Source organism: Chrysemys picta, chromosome 22, assembly GCF_011386835.1.
Source record: "Chrysemys picta bellii isolate R12L10 chromosome 22, ASM1138683v2, whole genome shotgun sequence".
Taxonomy (NCBI): Eukaryota; Metazoa; Chordata; order Testudines; family Emydidae; genus Chrysemys; species Chrysemys picta.
The window spans coordinates 1813611-1835967 of record NC_088812.1 but is presented as its reverse complement, the minus strand read 5'-3'; the positions used below and the strand labels follow the sequence as shown (position 1 = coordinate 1835967).

Here is a 22357-nt window from a genome sequence, read left to right as displayed (position 1 = left end):
GGCAAATGCAGCGCAGGCACCAGTGTCTGTCCCAGCTGGGAGTGGTCAGCCCGCTGCTGAGGGCTTCCCGAGACCCCTCCTTCCTATGCCTAGGGGAAGGGTGGGGAGGAGCCCAGCAAATACCGAAGGCGCCGTGACCCCCCCGGCCAGCAGGGGGTCCCCCCGGCGAAGCTCGCCGGCCAGCAGAGGATCCTCCCGGCGACGTTCAGCATCCGGGGAGCGGAATTGGCTGGAATGGGAGAAAGAGCTAAAACTGAGGGAGCTGGAGGATCGTGAACAACAGAGACAGCATGAAGAGAGACAGCGTCAGCATGAACGGGAGGAGAAAGAGAGACAGCATCAGCGTGAACGGGAGGAGAATGAGAGACAGAGACAGGAGAATGAGAGACAGAGACAGGAGAATGAGAGACAGCATCAGCGTGAACTGGAACTGGCGAGATTGAAGGGCAGCGAACCCCCGGCTGCGGTGAGTGAGGGGGGACCCAGGACTGCACGGAGCTTTGATAAGTGCATCATGGCCCCATACAAGGAGGGGGAGGACATGGATGACTTCCTGGAGGCCTTTGAGACGGCCTGCGAGCTGCACCGGGTGGATCCCGCGGACAGACTCCGGGTCCTTACCCCCTTACTGGACCCCAAATCCGTGGCATTGTACCGCCAACTGGGAGAGGCAGAGAAAGGGGACTACGAACTATTCAAAAAGGCCCTGCTACGTGAGTTTGGGCTGACTCCTGAGATGTACCGGGAAAGGTTCCGGAGTCAAGATAAAGCCCCTGAGATCTCCTATTTGCAACTAGCCGTCCGCATGGAAAGATACGCCAGCAAGTGGGCTGGCGGGGCCCAGACGAAGGAGGACCTGATTAAACTGCTGGTACTGGAGCAACTGTATGAGCGGTGCCCATCCGACCTGAGGCTGTGGTTGGTGGACAGAAAGCCAGAGAACCCGCGACACGCCGGGCAGCTGGCCGATGAGTTTGTAAAGAGCCGGGCAGGGGGTGGCAGGGAGGAGCCCCAAAGGAACAGGCCCGCCGCGATGCAGAGAGAGAGTCACCCTGGGACCTACCAAAGGGGGAATATGGGGAATCCCCTCCCACGGGGAATGCCCAGCGTCAGGGACAACCGACCGGCTCGAGGGGACCCACAGGACATGAGCTGCTATTACTGCGGCCGAAGAGGCCACGTTCGGGCCCAGTGCCCCAAGCTCAAGGACAGACTGAGCAGACCGAACCCGCATAGGGTTAACTTGGTAGAGGCCCAGACGGACGAGGGGCAGGCTTCTCACGCAAGAGGGGCTGGCAGCTTATCAACTGCTCAAGAGAGAGAAGGGCCCCAGGCCAGCTCCTCTAGGGGGCTGGATGCCCCAGACTCAGGGTTTTTGGTTTATACGGTGGGCGCGGGGCTGTCCCTCCGGAGAGAGTACCTTGTTCCCCTGGAGGTGGATGGGAGGAAGGTCAATGGATACTGGGATACGGGCGCAGAGGTGACGCTGGCCCGGCCCGAGGTGGTGGCCCCAGATCAGGTGGTGCCCAACTCCTACCTGACCCTGACGGGGGTGGGCGGAACACCAGTCAAAGTGCCCGTGGCAAGGGTACACCTGAAGTGGGGGGCCAAGGAGGGCCCCAAGGATGTGGGGGTACACCCGTATTTGCCCACTGAGGTATTGATGGGGGGGGACCTGGAGAACTGGCCAAGCAACCCCCAAAAGGCACTGGTTGTGACCCGCAGTCAGAGCCGGCGAGGGGCCCTGCGCCCTGGCCTTGGGGGGGGTGCCTTGCCTGAGGCGCAGGACCCTAACCTGGTGGGGAGGGAACGCCCAGGGACGCGGCTCAGGGAGGCTGCAGCTTCGGACCCAGCGGGCGAGAAAGAGCAGGTGGCCATCCCTGTCCCAGCTGCTGAGTTCCAGGCCGAGTTACAGAGAGACCCCTCCTTGCGGAAGATAAGGGACCTGGCCGACCTCAATGCGGTACAGACCATGGAACGAGGTGGCCGGAAAAGGTTCCTGTGGGAGAAGGGGTTCCTGTACCGAGAATGGGCTCCCCCAGGGAAAATGGAGTCAGGGGGGATCAGGAGGCAGCTGGTGGTACCCCAGAAGTATCGCCGCCAGCTGCTGTGCCGGGCCCATGACATTCCCCTCTCAGGGCACCAGGGAACCTGGCGTACCCAGCAGAGGCTGCTACGGAGCTTTTACTGGCCTGGGGTCTTTGTTACTGTCCGACAGTACTGCGGATCCTGTGACCCCTGTCAGAGGGGGAGGAAGGCCTGGGACAAGGGGAAAACAGCCTTAGGACCCTTGCCCAGCATAGAGGAGCCTTTCCGGAGGGTGGCCAAGGTAAAAAGGGCGGCTCTGAACCAAGAGAGCCCAAAGCACAGACCTCCAGACTGGAGCGCTGGGAGAAGACCACAGCCCAGTTGGAACCCCAGAGGTATGGGGGTGGAAAAAGGGCACAGGCCGCATAAACCTTGCCACAGGCGAACTGCGAGTGCCATCAAGCACCCCCGACCTAAGGGGGGGCGTGGAACGGAAGGGGCCTGGTGTAACTCCCACCAAGGAACTGGAGGGATGCGGGGGCATCCATGGGAACGGGGGTAGGTTCGAACTTCCCCGGGTCACTGGCTAAAGTGACCCTGCTCAGTTCGGTCTCGAAGGGGGGAGAGATGTGACGAACTGGGACTGTTCTTGCTGGGGTGTGTGAATGCTGACAGGGGAGTGTGACTAGGATGGTCTGCATCGGGGGATGGGAGCCGGCCCAAGGGAACATACCTGAGCTTGTAACATGAGAGCCCAGGAGGGGGTGGGAGGTCAGGTGACTCCGGGGCCCGGGAAACTGAACAAAGGCTGTGGGAGGGGTCGCGGAAGGAGAGTGCTGGAAGCAGGCTGGAAGCAGGCTGGAGAGATGGCTGGGAGGCAGAGATGGCTCTGACCCCCCAAGGGGGGTGGGCTGGCATGCCCTGGGACCCCAAGCTGGACCTAACTGAGGGAGGCCCTGTTGTCTGTGCCTGCAAGACCTGTCTTGGACTGTATTCCTGTCATCCAAATAAACCTTCTGCTTTACTGGCTGGCTGAGAGTCATGGTGAATCGCAGGAAGCCGGGGGTGCAGGGCCCTGAGTCCCCCAATACTCCGTGACAGGTTGTTAATGCATGGGGGTGGCAGGAGGGGTCCATGCTAATGGACAATATGCTTGAGGAGGGGCCAATGCTGATGGAGGGGCAGAACCCCAGAATGAACAGAAATTCTAATGGAGGCAGTGCCCCAGAGAGACTAGGGAGAGAAGAGATGCTAGCAGGGTGCAGTGCCCTGAGGATGGGGGGAAAGGGGGCAGACCAGTGCTACTAGGGGGTAGTGGCCCAGGGATGGTGGTGCTCATGGGGGGAGGGACGATATGAGTGGGGCAGTGCCCCAGGGGTGGGGATACTGATAGGGGAAGAAAGGATGGTAAAGGGGGGGGGGGGGGAGAGGGAAGTGTACCAGATATGGGGTGTCAATGGGGTGAGAGGCAATGGATGGGGGAAGGGAGGATGCTAATGGAGGGCAGTGCCTCAGGGATGAGAGATGCTGATGAGGGGAATGTAGCAAGGAATGGGGGGTTAATGGGGGCAGTGCCCCAGTGATGGGGAAAGGGAGGATGCTAGCAGGGGGCAGGGCCCCAGGAATAGGGGTGCTGGTAAAGGGAGGAAGGGGAAAGTGTACCAGGGATGTGGGTGCGGGGGTTAATGGGGGCAGGGCCCCAGGGACAGAAGGATGCTAGTGGGGGGGCAGGGCCCTGGGTCGGGGGAAGGGAGGATGCTAACGGGGGGCAGGGTCCTGGGTCGGGGGAAGGGAGGATGCTAGCGGGGGGCAGGGCCCTGGGGATGGGGGTGTCAATGGAGGTGCAGGAGTTAATGGGGGCAGGGCCCCGGGGAGTCAATGGAGGTGCAGGAGTTAATGGGGGCAGGGCCCCAGGGATGGAGGAAGGGAGGATGCTGGGGGGGGCAGTGCCCCAGGGACAGGGGTGCTGGTAAGGGGAAAGTGTACCAGGGATGCGGGGGTTGATGGGGGCAGGGGTGTCAATGGAGGTGTGGGGGTTGATGGGGCAGGGCCCCGGGGGTTAATGGGGGTGTCGGGGGTGCGGGGGTTAAGGGGGGCAGGGCCCCGGAGATGGGGGTATCAGTGGGGGTGCGGGGGTTGATGGGGGCAGGGCCCCGGGGGTTAATGGGGGTGTCAATGGGGGTGCGGGGGTTGATGGGGGTGCGGGGGTTAAGGGAGGATGCTGATGTGGGGAGGGGCGAGGGTAGTGTGGGGGAGGGGTGTTATTAATTGCTCCCGTCCCACACAATGGGCTGGCCGGGCTCTCGCAAAGGGAAATCACGGAGGCCTCTTGACCCGCCCGGGCCGCCGTAGCCCCCTCAGCACCTCGCTCCTCCCCGCCATTTCATTCAATGGGGGAGCCGGCCGGGCCCCCCCCCACGCGGCGTGCCCGGCCTCCCGGACTTACCGTGCCCGTCCCTGGAGGAGCCGCTCGCGGGGTCCATCCCCGCCGGGGGGGGAGCGAGCGGGCGGGCGGCCCGGGGTCTCCTTCTGGGGGGGACAAAGGAACCGCCGCTGCCGCCGCTACTGTGTGGGAGGGAGACGCTCGAGCTCCCCCTTGCGCGCGCCCCCGCGGCAGGCAGCAGCTCGCGCGCTCTCGCTCCAACTCCACCGCGCGCGCTTCGGCGCCTGCCTCGGTCAATGGGAGGGACCTAGCGGGGCTCGCGCTCAACCGCCCCCCCCCCAGCGGCGCAGCCACGCCTTCCCCTGCGCTTCTGAGCTGCACAGCCAATCAGGGCAAGGAGGGTGGAGCCAAGGAGGGTGGAGCCCCAAGCACGTTCATCCAATGGGAAGAAACCTGACGCATGCCTCGGCCAACGCGTTGAGACGGTCCCGATGTAACCCCGCCCACTCCTTTCGGCGCGGCAACCAATGGGAAAGTATCTCAGGGCTCTCCCTTCCGCCCCCCCTCACAGCCTAAGGACTCGCGCGCTCAGCCAATGGGAGTTAAGGAAGGGGACTCGCGCTAACGCCTTCCAGCCAGCCTCAGCCAATGAGGTAGGAGAGCGAAGCGTTCGAGCGGCCGTGGGCGGGGGCAAAGGGGGCGAGCTGTGCCCGCTCTCCTAGGTGGCGCGCGCTGGCGGTGCGAGCGGCCTCCCCCTCCCCCCGGTTGGGAGCCGCCGCCGCGGCCACGCATGCGCAGTGCCAGCGCCACTGCGGCGAAGGGGAGGGGGTTGGTGGGGCTGAAGGGAATGGGGGCCTCAGGAGGGGGCGGGGACGGAGGAGAATAGGCTAATGGGGGAGGGGCACGGGAGGGGAACGAAGGGAGGGGGATGGGGAGTAGAATAGGGGGCTGAGGGGAGGTGAATGGGGAGCTGATGTGGAGGGGGCTCGGGAGGGGAATGGGGGCTTGAGGGGAGGGGGCTCGGGAGGGGAATGGGGATGAGGAGTAGAATAGGGGGCTGATGGGGCAAGGAGGGGAGCTTGGCAAAGGAAGGGGCTGAGGGGGAATGGGGGGCTGAAGGGAGGGGGCTCGGGAGGGGAATGGGGGCTGAGGGGAAGGGGATGAGTAGAATAGGGGGCTGGGAGGTGAATGGGGGCTGAGGGGAGGTGAATGGGGAGCTGATGGGAGGGGGCTCGGGAGGGGAATGGGGGCTGAGGGGAGGGGGCTCAGGAGGGGAATGGGGGCTGAGGGGAGGGGGCTCAGGAGGGGAATGGGGGCTGAGGGGAGGGGATGAAGGGAGGGAGATGAGGAGTAGAATAGGGGGCTGATGGGGCAGGGAGGGGAGTTCGGAAAAGGAAGGGGCTGAAAGTAGGGGACTCGGGGATGGGGAGTAGAATAGGGGGTAGGGAGGGGGTTCAGGAGGGGAATGGGGTGCTGAGGGGAGGGGGATGAGGAGTAGAATAGGTGGCTGATGGGGCAGGGAGGGGAGCTTCAAAGAGGAAGGGGCTGAGGGGAGGGAACTCGGGAGGGGAGGGGGCTGAGGAGTATAATAGGGGGTTGATGGGGCAGGGAGGGGAGCGAGGAAGGGGCTGAGTGAGGGAAGAGAATAGGGTGCAGATGGGGAGGGGGATGAGGGAATTGGGGCTAAGGAATGATGGAAGAAGGCAGGGAGGAGAGTGGGGCGGATGAGGCGGCAAGGGCTGACGGAGGAGTGCCTGGGGGAGGGGAGGATGGTGCCTGAGTGGTGATGGGAGATGGGGGGATGATGAAAGAGGCAGGAATGGGGAGACAGGAGCTGGTGGTTCTCCTGGGGGTCTCTCTCACAGCCTGGGAGTGAAGGGGTTTTCCATGTGCAAACCAACCATCTTGTTCAGGGGTTAGTGGTGTTGATGGAAGTAGCGTGAGGGGACAGTAGCTAGCAGGAATGGGATGAATGAAGAGATGAGAACTTTAGGGTAAAACTCATGGAGAGTTCCCTGGGAATGAAATGTGATGGACTGTGGAATGATTCCTTGAGGAACTGTGGAAGCCCTATCGTTTGGGACTGGACCAAACCTTTGAAAAGAGACCTTTAAGGAGAAATCTTGCAGAAGAATGTAAAAATGGCCATACTGGGTCAGATCAATGGTCCATCTAATCCAGTATCCTGTCTTCAAACAGTGGCCAGTACCAGATGCTTCAGAGGAAAAGAACAGAACAGGACAGTTATCGAGTGAAATTATCAGTAGAACAGATGGACTAGAATCTAACCGGTCTTTGCCAGCACTAACGTCTGAGATTCTCTTGATCTGTCCCATTCTTTTTCAGCATGAAAGAGGCCACAGTGTGAGCCCCCTCTGATGAGACTTCCATTTCTGGTCACCCACTTATGCATTGTTATTTGCAGCATCTAGTGAGAAAGGCCATCTCAGTCAGCACACTAGGTAATGTGACAGCCAAAAACTGCCTACGTAATCCTTTAGCTTCTGCAAACCCTCTCTTCCAAGGCTCTCAAAGCACTTTATAAACATATACAAAGCATCCCCACATTTCTGTGAGGTATATAATATAGGAATGCTTCCAACTACATCTGGGGCCAAATGTAGCACCTGTTTAACAGCATGGAAAATGTCACATAATCGTTTAGGGCAGGACATAAGGAGCCCTATATGCAGTTGAAACAGCAGGGGAATTTAGGTCAGCATAATGGGCCAGAACACCTGAAAATGGCCAGTGTTTAGTGGCCAGCTTCTAAATGTTATGATTCATCTAAACCTAGCCTTTGCAGCAACACGGCGCCCATTAAGGGGCATTGATTCAGAGGAGAAAGCACTCTACCGAATCAGCAGCAAAGAGTCCTGTGGCACCTTATAGACTAACAGACGTATTGGACCATGAGCTTTCGTGGGTGAATACCCACTGCGTCGGATGCTCATTCATCCAACCACTGCCCCCAGCCTGACACTGCTTGTGTGTGAGAACTGATAGGGTCAGAGGAAATAGTGGTACCTCCAAAGGCGTCATCTCAAGTTTCAGAGTGGAAATGTGATGTGATCAGTCAAGTAAATTGCCTAAGGTATGCCCACGCTGGGGAGTACTTCTTTCATGGGCAGCAAAGACTACCACCTTTTGGACCCCACCCAAAATGGAGACCGTTTGCCTCTCCCACAAAATCTAGGCCCTGCTTCTCTGTTACAATTAACAGGTGGTGTCCGAGAGCTAGTTATCGCCCCTGATTCTTTGCCCAACCCCAAGGGGTTATTGTAATCTGCATTAGCTGGCATCTGGAAGCTGAGGAGGGTGAAGAATCTGCCCCCTCAGCTAAATTTTATGCTCTTCTGGAGGCAAAAAATCATGTCAGGATGGTCGGATGGATTTTCCCAGGCTCCATTTTCTCCTGTCTCTTGCCTTCTAGATTTTTAAAAAACGAGTGCCCAATCATATGGATTCCTTGCCCAGATTAGGAGTCTGGATTCCACACAGAAAAACTGCTAGGTCATTCCATGGCAAAAGCTTTCAGCATGTAATCTGGTTGTGGGAGATGTGGACGTTTGAGAATGATGATTGTTTATGTAGCACTGTACAGTGTATGCAGAATTGTTAATATATGTACAGCACTGGAAGTTAGGGAAGTGGGCAGCGGTGGAGTCCAACAAAGGCGGCTGGGCTCCTAAATCCTTCAAGGGTGGAGGCACCGGTGTTGGCAGTCATGGAGGATGGAAAACGGATGCTGGGGTGGAAAGAAAGGGAGTTCCCCTTCCAACTATGTGAAGGTTGGGAATGGAGTGGAAGTGGGGACTTATGCGTGGGTGGAGGAGACTTTGTGGCTGCTGGGGTGGTTTTGCTACAGCTCGTGGGCAAGGGCTAGCCAGTGACCTTGTCAGATATGGCCCTTGGAACGGAAGGAGCACAAGCGACTTTTCCTACCCCTGCCATGCCTCTCCTGTGTTTAGAGAAGCACGGTGGGAAAGAGAAGCATAAAGAGAGAACAGGACTGATATTAACAGGCCTCTGTGTATCTGGGCAGGGAGTGATATGAACAGGAAGAAGAGAGAGGCAACGGGAGATGGCGGGGGGAAAAATCAGCTTAGAGGAGAAAACAGCAGAAACATGGTAAGTGTGTTTCATTCGGGAAGGGGATATTTGTACCGACATCTCTCCCAACCGCTGCTGCTTCTGCTTATTTCCTTTCTCTCTCCACCTCTTCCTCTTTCTGCAGAGGCGATTGAAGTGTGGGCACCTGTGAGACCTTTAGCTCCGTCTCTTATGTTAGGCCTCTTCATTCTAGCATGTAGAAACTTACCTAAAATGGTCAAGAGAAGCTTAGATTTATAATGTGGCTGAAATGAACACATACAGTAGTGTAATTTCAATCCAAAAAAAATCACCAGCATTTTTTAAGGAAGCATTTTTCCCAATCCCCCGCTGGAGCATGGATGTTAGATTTGTCTCTCCACTTTCAGAAATTTCCAGCCTCTACTGCTCTGAGTACAATGCAAAGGGAAAAGTTACAAAAGGGGCCATTTTATTGGCAGTCCTGGGTTGTGTACTGCCTGCCTGCTTCTATCCCAGAGATGGCTGCCTTTCAGTGGTGGGTGCAGGGACACCCTATTGAGTTTGGAATGCATGCTGGAATCGTGAATGATGGGTATAGGGTAACCAGATGTTCCAATTTTATAGGGACAGTCCTGATTTTTGGGTCTTTTTCTTATATAGACTCCTATTACCCCCCATCCCCTGTCCTGATTTTTCACACTTGCTGTCTGGTCACCCTAGATGGGCGCTATAAACTAAAGAATGTATCTATAAATACGAGCACACACTATTTATTCTGTGCCAGCTAGTTTAAAAGTTGTCTGCCTCACAGCCCAGTTTGACAGATGCATATAACTTGATTAGTCCATCTAACATGAGTGTTCCATCTTAAGAGATTGCACCAGTACAGGCATGTGTGAGTTATTCAAGCTATTCCTCCTGAAGTTCATTCCTTGAGAAGCATTTATATTATTAAGCTTCAATTAACATGCACATTATTAATTGAGCTTTACAGCAGTACATGCTCAGAATGCCATATTATCACTTTTCCCCAAAAAATTTTTAATTTTCACTGCAGCAAAGGAGACCATTGATTCTGCTGTCACATAAAAGATTGTTTTCTTTGTTATTTTACAAAAGAACTTCAGTGCTTGCTCCAGGTAAAAGCAAGAGAAAAATCTGTAAATCCTACTCTTATTAAATGAGTCTAAATCAAGGAGAGCTGCTAACTGTGATGGGGAAGATCTGCATTTTCTTGCCTGGTAGTCACTGGTGCCAGACAGATGCTGTTGGTCCAAAATTCATGAGCAAGTCAGCCTGACATGTTTATTGCCTATTGATTTTTTTTTTCCTCCTCTGTCTTTCACGACCACTGTGTAGTTTGACTGCTAATACATTACCATAGTCTTTAGCAGAAGCAACAGCAAAACAGAGCATTAACACATAAGCCCTTATGTGCTGCTTTACATCTACAAAACACTTGACAGATGTGTAAACTGAGGCAGCGATTTGCCCAAAGCCAAACAGCTAGTTGGTGGCAGAGTTGACACTAGAACCCGGGAGCGCTGAGTCTCAGGGTCTGTGTACAGCGTAATCCCAGGTGTGATTGCAGCATGGCTAGACACACCCATGATAGCACAGCTAAAAATGACAGTGTAAACATAGTGGCATGGGTTAGCAATGCGAGTGTATGCTCAGGGTCCCAGCTGCGCTTGTCTTGCTCTGAACCCCCTGTTGCCCTATCTATCTACATTGCTGTTTTTAGACATGCTAGTGCAGTTGCAGGTATGTCTACCCATGCACTAATCACATCTCAGCTTGCAATGTAGACATACCTTCAGTGGTCTGCTCCCTTCTCTGGCACTTTCCATTGGTAGGAATAAATGAAGGGGGGGGATGGTGCGAATGGGCATTTATTCACGGATGAAATCGGGTTTGATTTTTCTGGGCTGTAGTTGGCAGAAATTCTTCATTTGTTGTATAATTCAAAACTTCTTTTCTCTATTCCAATCACAGCAAAGCTCACACAACCAGGAAATAAGAATGGAGGTTACGCTTGTAAGAGATGAGAGTGTATTCTGGAAAGCCGTGACTCAGAGAAGTGCTTAGGGTTCATGCCAGTTGAACCTGAGCTGCCCGTGTGAGGCTGTAGCTAAGAGGGAGATTATGATCCTTGGATATATGAGCAGGGGAATATAAAGTAGGAGTAGGGAGGTGGTACTACCTCTGTTTATGACATCAGTGAGACCATTATTCGAAAATGTCCAGTGCTGGGGTCCACACTTCCAAAGGGATACTGAAAAATTAGAAAGAGTTCAGAAAAGAGCCACATGAATGATGTATGTACTGGAAAACATGCCTTCTAGCGAGAGACTAAAGAAGCTCACCCTGCTTTATTCAAGAGAAGGTTAAGAGGTGACTTGAGCACAGTCTACAAGTGTCTATGTGAGGAAAAGATTTTTGATAGACGGCTCTTTGTCAGAAAAAGTCATGAGATCCAGTGGTTGGAAGCTGAGGCTAGGCATATTCAGACTAGAAATAAGGTGCAAATTTTTAACAATGAAGGTAAATAATCTTTGGAACAAAATTAGAAATGAGGCACTATTTTTTTTTTTTAAAACAGAGTGATTTACCACTGGAACAAACTTCCAGGGCACATGGTGGATTCTCCATCCCTTGATGTCTTCAAATCAAGGCTGGATGCCTTTCTGGAAGATATACTTTTGCCAAACATAAATTACACTTTAGTCAGAGACAAGATACTGGGCTCAGTATAGAGATAACTGGGTGAAAGTTAACGGTCTGTGAGATCAGACTGGATGATCTAATAGCCCTTCTGGCCTTAAACTCTATGACTAAATCAAGACTGGATGTTTTTCTAAAAGATTTAATCTATCTCACCAATAAGCTATAGCAGGGGTTGGCAACCTTTCAGAAGTGGTGTGCCGAGTCTTCATTCATTCACTCTTAATTTAAGGTTTCACGTGCCAGTAATACAGTGTAACGTTTTTAGAAGATCTTTCTATAAGTCTATAATATATAATTAAACTATTGTTGTATGTAAAGTAAATAAGGTTTTTTAAATGTTTAAGAAACTTCATTTAACATTAAATTAAAATGCAGAGCCCCCCGGACTGGTGGCCAGGACCCAGGCAGTGCGAGTGCCACTGAAAATCAGCTCGCGTGCCGTAGTTGCCTACCCCCGAGCTATAGACTTGATGCAGAAATAGAGTGCAGTTCCCGTCTAGCCTTAAGAATCTATGAACTCAATGGGGCTCTGTGTGGGCATAATGACTAGCAGCATCAGGGGCTATTTTAAGTGCTTAAATTTTGGGGTGCCCCACTTGAGTGCAGGCCTAACTTTTAAAGGTGTTGTGCACCCAATGACTTCATTAGGAGTTGTCCGTGTTCAGTATCGCTGAAGGTGGCAAGTGCAGAAACAGTAAAAGGAAATATTTTTTCACACAATCAGACTGGAAATCTGCCACGGGAAGTCATTGAGGCCAAGAATCTAGGAAGTTTCAAAAGGGGATTGGATATTGATATGGATAACATTAATATGCAGAGTTATAATCATCACCAGCAAACTCTGGAAGGGATATTAACCCTCATGTTTCTGGGCTTAAAACAGTCTCTACCGATCAGAGATGAAGAGGAGACCTAATGCCAGGGGAAGGTTATCTCACTACTGCCCACTGCAAAGTTCTTACACCTTCCTCTGAAGATTTGGTGCTGGCCACCGGTGGAAATCTTATACAAGACAAGATGGGCCTCAGGTTTGATCCAGTTTTGCAGTTCCTATGTTCATAAAAATCAGGCTTACGGTGTATTAAATTAGTTATGCAAAAACAGCTAGTCAAAATGAGTGGCCCTGTTGAAAATATGGGCTTTAGTTTCTCCATCTTTATAATGTGGATAATCCAGTCTCAGAGGGGGTTGTGAGAATTAATTAATGTTCGCAAGATAGAACAATGCTGTCTATGCTAAGTATTATTATTATTTAGCAGACAGATTGTAATTGTTCTATGAAAAAAAATCTCATGACATTGTGTTCAAAAATAGTTCCTGAGCTCCTCTACACAGCTGCCACATTTCCAAGTTAAATATCTCAGTTGGTTGTTACATTTGTTTTCAAAATACCAAAAGAGATAAGACCACAGCGGGGACTGATGGTTTGCCAAATATCTTTGTGGGCCTTTTAAAATCAAAACCATGCGAGTTTCCTGGACCACACTAGAAAGGACACGTCACTGGCAAAAGTGCAGCCCAGAGCACAAATGGTCTGAGAGCCCTGGAACAAGGGGGTTAGGATTAGAGTCAGGATGGTTTTATGGGGAAGCAGAGTTCAGTTCTGGGGGCTGCCACGCACTTCCTCTGTAACCTCCACAGCGAGGCTGAGTCTGGGTCAAGTGACTTGGGCTCATGCTGTGGGCTAAAAACTGCACCAAAAACATTCAGGCTTGGGCTGGGCTCTGAAGCCTGGCGAGGCAGGAGGGGCTTAGAGCTCCAGCCCGAACGTCTGCATGGCTATTTTTCCGTAGCGTGAGCCTGAGTTGACCCAGGCTCTGAGACTCGCTGCCATGGGATTTTTTGTTGTGTAGATTTACCCTCTGTGTCTCAAATCCCCATTTGTAAAAGGAGGCTACTACTATCTTTCTTCCATCCTGTCTTGTCTCTTTAGATTGGAAACGCTTCCGGGCAGGGAGCGTCTCTTACCGTGTGGCTGTGTGGTGCCTAGTAAAATGGGGCCCTGATATTACTACTGGCATACAAATAATAAAGACGTGCAGTAGAAATGCTAATGGGGGGATAGACGGCCATTTAGCCAACAATTCAGCATGGTGGATGCTTCCAAAATCAACAACATGTTTACGAGGACCCATTAAATGAGAACAAAACATACACCAGTGGGTGGTGAGTTCCTTCTCTATCTTAAAATGCTAATTTACAGCATAAATACAGAGAAAAATTAATCCCCAAAGGAAAAAAAAACTGACTTCTTTCAAAACAGCCCATCACCAATGAGCATGCTGCTACCAGCAATTTCCCACCCCCCATATCCTCAAGATGAAAACTCAGACGCTGTAGAAGGTACAAACTCTTGAGCTGGGGAAATGTTTGGAGAATCTGGCTCGCAATGATACATCAAAAGCGTGCGTGATTTCGTTGGAGGATGTATCAATGGTAAAACTGATGCTTTGAATGTGAGACAGAGACCAGAGAAACTGGAAAATAGTTTTAAAAAGATGAAAGCCCATACAAATCATAGAAACATAGGACTGGAAGGGACCTGGAGAGCAGAGGTAATCTAATCCAGTCCCCTGCACTCATGGCTGGACTAAATGTTTGATGCCCTGTTCCTTAAACAAGTTATGCTAAATTAGGGTCACAACTATATGCACATTAGAGGTACCTGCTAGCACAGAATTCTGGAGCTAGTAGAGTTTGCATAGATACTTTGTGGAAACTTGCTAAAACTTAACATACAGGATGACCTATAGCTGTGGAAAAATGCTACCAACTCTCTTCCAAGGCAGCACATTCCAAATCTTCAAACAGAGGCATGCTGGCAGCTTTGTCTGGTACACAGGAGTGGGAGCAAATTCTCACAGAAGGTGGGTTTAAAGAGGACTTACATTTGATGACTCATAAATCCTTTTCCTCTTTTCCCTGCTCTGAGCCCAGAGATGCAAAGCTAGGAGGCAGGACTTGCGAGATCAAAAAGGACGTTCAAAGCAGAAAGAGTGGGAACTTCATTTTTATTCGCAGCAGAATTTAGAATTATAAATCAAGGGCAGAAGATTGTACATCGTGAGGGATGTTATTTAGCACTCTATTTGCAGCTTTAAAATTAGCAAGCGAGCACAGAAGAAGAACGGCACAAGCAAACTCTGCTGCCTATTACAATGGTCTGAGGTTGTGAACCTGCTGGCCACAATTCATCCCCGGCGTAAAGCCAATGGAATTACATCCAGTATGGATTTAGCTCCAGTGAGAGACTGTGTCTTGTGCAGTTAACAAGACAGAAACAGGATGTTAAAATTATGTTATGAAAAAAAGAGCACTGGACTTACGTTCTCTATATCTTTCATTCTCCTGTACACTCCTGCAGCACTGCCAACTCCAAACATGAAAGGTTAATGAGTCAGCCCTCCCCATAAATCACACAATTGGCTTAAAAATTATGAGATTTTAAAAATTAATAAATCTGTGGGTTTTTTTGTTAGTTTGCCTTCTGACTTTTGAGCCTTTAGGAGTCACATTTTCAAGCTTTGTAGCCATGAAGGCCAGAAACGTACTTTTATTTGTTTTCAATGAAAGCTGAGGGTTTCACATCAATACCACAACTCTGGCAGCTGGGCCTTTAAGAAACACACTAAATATCAGGAGACTTGCATTTAACACATGCAAGTTGGCAACACCCCCTCTTGTATTCCCTCATATTCGGCTCCTGTCTGTTTTAGTTCTATCTTGCATACGCACGCATGTGTGTAGGCCAGTGGTACTCATAATGTTTTACTGGTGAGCCCTTTCACATAGCAAGCCTCTGACTGCAACCCCCCTTATAAATTAAAAACACGTTTTCATATATTTAACACCATTATAAATGCTGGAGGCAAAGTGGGGTTTGGGGTGGAGCTGACAGCTCGCGACCCCCATGTAATAGGCTTGTGACCCCCTGAGGGTTCCCGACCCCCAGTTTGAGAACCCCTGGTGTAGGCATTACAATATATTCCGGGTGTATTTACAGTAAGAGCTACTGGAGCTCACAGCATATTGTACTGACATATACTGCGATTGCTGATGCTTAAAGAAACTTCCAATGAAGATGAATTAGAAAGAAATGCTAACAGGTTTGAGATAAGAGTTTAATGGCACCGCAGATAGAGGAGCTTGGAAAAATAAAAGGATTGTCTCCTGGCTTCCCAGGCACATTGCAGAAGAGGATGTAGACCAGACAAGTTTAAGAAAAGGAAATAGAACGTGTTAGGGCAAAGTGTGTGGGAAAAGAAGAAATTGTGTGTCCAGACGTTTACAATCAGCTCACGGGTCACAGCTGTTTGGAGAGAACGAAAAATCAAATGATTTTCTCTGTTTACGTACAAAAGATTCATGTGAGTAGCACAAATGACAAAGCGGGTAAAACGTCCAGATCTCCCAGTGAGATAATCACTTAAGCACCCACATTGGTAACAAGCTCGTTCTGCTGATAGCATTCTTGTTGCTTTTCTGGGTGCGTTTTGACCACATTTTTTTTCAGTCTGACTCTCAAATGCAAACTGTGATATTTGTGGATTAAAGCCTCTTCACAGCACCTGACAACTTCCCCACAACAGCCTGCGAGATAGTTAAGAACCATTATCCCCACTTTACAGAAGGAGAGACTGAAGCGTAGAGAAAGGGTACTTGCTGGAGATCTGGCCACAAACGAACAAGCTGGGACAAGGAATTCCTACCTGCCAGTCCTGTGCTCCAACCATTGGGTCAGCCAGCATTGATAATCCTTTGGATACATTTAACATTCGTATCTATCAGAGTCAAACAAAAAAAGTTAAAGACTAAGGGTAAAAATGTTCAAAAGTACCCAAGTTCCAGGGCTTTAGGCCCAGATCCTCAAGGGTATTTAGGCACCCAACTCCCATGGGAATTAGGCGCCTAGTACCTTTGAGGATCTAGGCCTTCAGCACCTATTATTTGTATTACTGTAGCATCAAGGAGGCCTAGTCAGTTAGGCACATAGCAGCCCAGGGGGATTTTCAAAACCATGTATCTCCATCTGTAGGTAGCAAAATACCTTTTAAAATCTGCCATTGAAGCCCTAGGAACTTGTCTTTTAATGAGATTTAGCTCCCTAGGCGCCTAAGTCCATTTTCAAAAGTTATTTCGGAGCCCAAGTCACTTAGATACCTTTGAAAATCTCAGGCAAAGCTCACATGTCTATCTCCCCTCATGAATGGAGTGATTATTTTTCCGCCTCCTGTTTAGGCACCACCAGTTCCGAGACGACAAAGCAGAATCTTTCCCCCTCCCCTTTTCTGATTTGAATGGTTGGAGGTGGTTTAGGAGGTCCGGAGAGGATCAGAGATTAGCTCTGTACAACGAGCTGTTTTCTTTGCCATCATTCCTCCGTGTTAACGGCTGGCCAGGGAAAGGCGGGGGTGGGGGAGACTTGGCTTGCAGGTTTCGCTCTTATTCTTCCTTCTGATTTCTCAAAAGACTTTTGAAAGAGACCGAGAGAAATAATTACGTCAAAGAGCAAATTGAAGGCCACGGCCTATAATTCTTTGGGCAAAGATCCTGCGCCTGTTGCAATTAGCATTTCCTGCTGATGTTATTAATGGAGTCAGTGTCCCCACCCACACGTTTCTAAAAGGGTTGGGCAGAGGCTGTCTTCCATTTCCATGGGATGGCGGTGGGGAGGAGAGGGGTCGGCTTACCATGTTCATTTCCTGAGGAAGTGGGCAGGTCAGTTGTCTGTTTCTATTTAAACCTGATCTCCTTGCACTCTCCCCCCTTCCCCACTCCCAGTCTGTCCTAAAAATGGAGAGAGCTCGACACAGATGGCCTTTTTGTTTAAGCAGTTAGGCCCAGCATGTAATTCTCACCCCCAGTGGGACAAAAGCACACCACCTCCCATGGTCTGGCCTCAGAGCTTCTGCTACCCGCTAGGACAGTGGTTCTCAACCAGGGGTTCACGTACCCCTGGGGGCAGCAGGGGCCTTCCAGGGGATACATCAACTCATCTAGAAATTTGCCTAGTTTTACAACGGGCGACATAAAAAGCACTGGCCAAGTCAGGAGACACTAAAATTTCATACAGCCAATGATTTGTCTATACTGCTCTATAGACTATTCACTGAATGTAAGTATCAGGGGGTAGCCGTGTTAGTCTGTATCTACAAAAACAACAAGGAGTCTGGTGGCACCTTAAAGACTAACAGATTTATTTGGGCATAAGCTTTCGTGAGTAAAAACCTCACTTCTTCGGATGCATCCGAAGAAGTGAGGTTTTTACTTGTGAATGTAAGTACAATATTTATAACCCAATTGATTTATTTTATAATTATAAAGGTACAAATGAGAAAGTCAGCATTTTTTCCAACAACAGTGGGCCGCGACACGTGTATTTTTATGTCTGATTGGGTAAGCAAGTAGTTTTTAAGTGAGGTGTAACTTGGGGTACGCAAGACAAATCAGACCCCTGAAAGGGGTACAGTCGTCTGGGAAGACTGAGAACCACTGCTCTGCGAGACATTACAGCAGCCCCTGAGCTTACAGTGTTGTCCAAGGAGCCCATGCAGGGTCTTTTGCGGTAGAAAAGAGGCATTACTCAGTTGCAGTGAAGATAAAAGGGATTTCTTTCATGTAGGATGCCAGACACAGACATGACGCTGCAGCTTCCAGACTCATTAAACTCAGGGGACGTCCAACCTGTAGCTTGGAGGGGTTCTTCCGGCTTGTGTGGACATACAGGCGCTAGTTCGGATCAAGCCAGTGCGGTGATAATAGCAGTGTGTAGCCACAGCGACTCAGGCTACGTACCTAGGATCGTGGACAGGACCGTACACGGGTAGCTAGGCCTTGCCGCCGCAGCTACGCTGCATTTTTAGCATGCGAACTCAGTCAAAGCCAGCGTGTGTACTTCTACCCAAGGCTGCAGGGCGGCCCCACTCTAAATGCCACTACACTGGCATGTCCTATATCCCAGCCTGGCTAAAGCAAATCACGGGAGAGACCTAGACTCAATTGCAGCACCCGAGAGCTGCTGGGGCCAGGAGCAAGGTCAGACCATGGGCCAATCATCAAGATTTGCTGGCCCAGATCTGTTAGAATCCCTGTTACAAATGGTGGTAGCTGGGAGTGTCCTCCCTACAGACTGAGGAGCATGTGGGAGCTGGCCTCCGCTGGGAGTCATTCCTTAGTGTACCTTTCGGTTCCCAAACGGGGGGGCCAAGGATTCAAATTATCGATAGGATATCCGATAATCTAGTAAAGGATCCGACTATCCTTATTTTTCCCCAAGCAGGATAGCGACAGCTATAGGCTGATTGTAGTGGGGCGGGGGGGGGGGGGGGGTTATGGTTTTGTGGTTCCCTTACTGCTACCTCCTGCCAATACAAAACACCAGGCCTCCTACGATGAGGCAAAAGCACGCAGCCCAGGGTGTCCTTCCAAACACACCGGTGGTAATTAGCGCCTGGAGACTATTGGAGGAACGAACGAGGGAAGCAGCAGCAGAGAGAATTGCTGGGTTCTCTCCGCTCTCACCCAGGTGGAGGTTCTGATCCTATTTTTGTTCCGTCTCTCAGCCCTGCGAAGTTCCAGCCATCGATGGCCCTTTGTAGCTTGGAAGCTTACTCTTTTCTGTACCACAAATTCCATCTCTGGCCCACTCCTGCGTCGAGGCTCTCGCTTCTTCCCGGTAACTGCTCCGTAGTCCGTGCCAGCTGCTAAACCCGAGCACGTGTCAGTCCTCTCCCCTTTGGGACTACTGCCTTCACCACCTTGTCGTCCTCCAGCCAGGCTGACTTCCTCAAACATCCTTTCATTGGCTTCCTCACTTTTAAGCTCTGACTCTTCCTTTATTTACATACACACACTTGGGCCCCAGCCGGGATCCTTATGCTTCCCCATAGCCTGTCTCCTAGCTGCTCCTGTAGGCCCTGTCTCCACAAAGGCAATTCACACCACCACTGCAGTTAGACCAACACAAGCCCATGTTGCTAGAGGTTAATGCAGATGCATCTTATGTGGGTAAATTCCCAGATCGAGCTGGATTGTTTGACTGGATCAAGGTAATTATGCCGGTGCCAGTTTCACCATGGGCCTTACACCAGTGCTGATGCTGTCACCCTGTCTCCCGCACTGCCTGCCTTTGAGATACCCAGAACAACCTCCGGCCCCGAGTGCAGCCAGCCCTCTCCTGCTTCGTGGAACTCCTTAACCACCCTATTGCTCAACTTTCCCGCACTCGGCTGCTCTCCCGCACGGATTGCTCCATGTTCCGTGGCTCACTTCTCCCATTCCTGTTGTCAGAGTTCAGTATAAGCCCCTTGAGAGAAGGACCTGCCTGCGGTATAGGGCGAAAGCACCTGGCGCGGCCTAAGTAATAATACAAATAAAGCAAAGATCACGGCATGGCACCGGGAAAGAGAAGAGAAGCCACATTCCTGGAACCCGTGAAAGGGGATGGGGCACATATGCTGGATGGTACGATCCAATGATTATTAATTATTTGTATTACCGTAGCAACTAGGAGTCCTGGCTCGGCATCCTATTGGCTGTGGCGCTGTACCTGCACCGAACAGAGAGACCGTCATTGCATCATCGGCTCTGCACGGACAGCGGAGCTACTTCTGTGCGCTGCTCTTGTGAGTACAAAGCCCCGTGCAGGCGTTCGTCACCACAAGCAGCACATTCCGGGAGCCAGAGAGAAACTGGCCGTTGTTTGAGTGGGGGAGGGAAAGAAAACCCAGCAGCCACGTTGTGCTTCAGCAGCTGCAGCTGGGGTGCTCACTTCAGCATCTCGGTCATCCGTGACGCTTCATTACAAGCGTTGTCAAGCTCGGGTGCTGAATTCAGCCCCGCGGGATCGATGGGTTGTGAAGCGTGGCACAGCCGACTGGAGCGAGGCTTGCAAACAGCCCAGCGACGGCAAGTTCTCTCGCCGCTGACTTTCCCTGGCAGGCGCTCGAGCTGGTGGGTTTGCTGGGAGAAGACTTGCACTGTGGTGCAAGGACAAAAGAATCGCTCAGCTTTGCCGCCTGCCAGCGAAATACACACCAGCAGCTGCACCGCATCTATAAACTTAATGGAGTCGCTCTCAGGGTCTCAGATCTTATCAGCCCTCCAAACCCCCTCTCCCCTGCAGTACACAGGCCTTTGCTTCCGCCCCCGTGGCCTGAAGCGCCACCGTCTTGCGCTCAAGTCAGGACAGTGCTCAGAAACTCAGCACTTAAACAGGGGCTCTCGTCTGAGTCAAGGTCCCAGGGCAGCACTAGGGGCTCGGCGGTGTCAGGGGCAGTGTGGAGGAAGCATTAATCCTGTTTATTACGGTATGCCCAAGGACCAAGTAAGAGCGGGGTCTCCATTGTGCGAGGCGCTGTACAGAGCAGGAGACAGTCCCTGCCCTGAAGAGCTGCCAATCTAAATAGACAAGACGACCAAAGCGTCTGGGGCGAGGGTCACAGTACACAACCTCAAAGCCCCAGTAAGATGCTAGGAGTCAGAGATGCCCAGGAAGCACCACTGTCCTGGCCCTGGCCTCTTGTGATCATTAGAAATAAGAGCCTAGGAACTAACCCACCATTATCTGAGTCAGATTTTAACTAGGGTCACTAATGTAACTCCCTGAATCCCCCTGCAGGTTCCACTGGATGGAGACGCCTCCTTCGCTTTCTTTCGTTTTATTTACGTGGGTTGGATGAAATGCACTGATTGCCCCACGAGCATGCGTGGATGAGACCGAGACAGGACGCAAACCAACTCCCTCCTTCCCCTCCAAAAAAATCCTACACATCGTGCACTCAGAGCTCAGCTGCATTTCCTGACCGCTTGGCAGCGAAATCAACCACCTTAATTTTTGCGTGTTAAAAAAACAATAAAAATCAAATCACACCCCTCACCACGATAGTTCTACCAGTACAACAACTGTGTGCAGAGCAGCCCTTGGACACAGACTTTGGGTTTATCTCCACGGAGCAGCAACGCAGGCCAGAGAATCTCACCCACCCACTCCTGTAACAAACCCCTGACCTATGGCTGAGCTATTGAAGTCCTCAACTTGTGCTTTAAAGACTTCAAGGTGCAGAGAATCCTCCAGCAAGTGACCCGTGCCCCACGCTGCAGAGGCAGGCGAAAAACCCCCAGGGCCACTGCCAATCTGCCCTGGAGGAAAATTCCTTCCCGACCCCAAATATGGCGATCAGCTAAACCCTGAGCATGTGGGCAAGACTCACCAGCCAGACACCCAGGAAAGAATTCTCTGTAGTAACTCAGATCCCATCCCATCTAACATCCCATCACAGACCATTGGGCATATTTACCGCTAATAGTCAAAGATCAATTAATTGCCAAAATTAGGCTATCCCATCATCCCATCCCCTCCATAAACTTATCAAGCTTAGTCTTGAAACCAGATATGTCCTTTGCCCCCACTGCTCCCCTTGGAAGGCTGTTCCAGAACTTCACTCCTCTGATGGTTAGAAACCTTCGTCTAATTTCAAGTCTAAACTTCCTGATGTCCAGTTTATATCCATTTGTTCTTGTGTCCACATTGGTACTGGGCTTAAATAATTCCTCTTCCTCCCTGGTATTTATCCCTCTGATATATTTGTAAGCTCTGCTCTGGGAATGATCCTGGGGCAATTCTCTGGCTCGTGGTACACAGGAGGTCGGACCAGATGAGCACAATGGTTCCTCCTGGCCCGGAGGTGGTTATTTATGGAAGAGGAACGAGCGCCAGTTTCTCGGGAATGGCTTGGGCTGGGAGCATGCTGGGGCTGCGCATGGGCGCAAACGGGAACGGTTTGTTTCCTCCTGTAGGCAAAAAAGGACGTCCGGTAGGTTCCCGGCCTCTGTTAGGAGACGGAGTCTGCACAGGGAGGGTCGTGCACACTCGAGAGGGGATACATGCCTCTCCCTAGTGCTTCCGTCCATGGATCTGAAAACTCAGCCTCATCCCTGGGTTAGCGCTGGGATACATGGGGAAATGGAGGGGAGGTGACTTGCTCCCAGGCAGGGGCAGAGCCTCACCCCGAGGAACGCAGCGTAGCTTAGGGGGCAGAACATTGGGCTGGGACTTGCGACACCAAAGGGCAAGTCACATCCCCACTCTGTGCCTCAGCTTCCCCTATCTGTAAAATGGGGATAACGCTACTGACCGTCTTTGTA

The 22357-nt window shown here is 51.3% G+C and overlaps 1 protein-coding gene and 1 long non-coding RNA gene across 20 annotated transcripts in view; one reads left to right on the top strand and one right to left on the bottom strand.

Moving 5' to 3' along the window:
* The window catches only part of SMARCA4 (SWI/SNF related, matrix associated, actin dependent regulator of chromatin, subfamily a, member 4), a 77021-nt gene extending 57176 nt beyond the window's left edge, over positions 1-19845 (bottom strand). For 12 of the 18 annotated variants that reach the window (XM_065575699.1, XM_042844397.2, XM_008175421.4 and 9 more), the window contains exon 1: positions 4475-4744. The gene's annotated coding sequence lies outside the window, so the exon portion shown is untranslated. Of the gene's footprint in view, positions 1-4474; positions 4745-15921; positions 15994-19709 lie in introns of those variants that run through there. The other 6 variants (XM_024111904.3, XM_065575702.1, XM_024111906.3 and 3 more) reach the window with 3 other exon arrangements.
* LOC101934540 (uncharacterized) lies at positions 6133-21089 on the top strand. Of its 2 annotated transcripts, none has more exons than XR_254645.4 (4): positions 6133-7505; positions 8457-8542; positions 19715-19836; positions 20832-21089. It is a non-coding gene; the product is annotated as an uncharacterized LOC101934540 (long non-coding RNA). The 2 variants fall into 2 exon arrangements; XR_010594360.1 differs by having other exon boundaries at positions 6134-6873.
* Positions 21090-22357: the final 1268 nt, after the last annotated feature.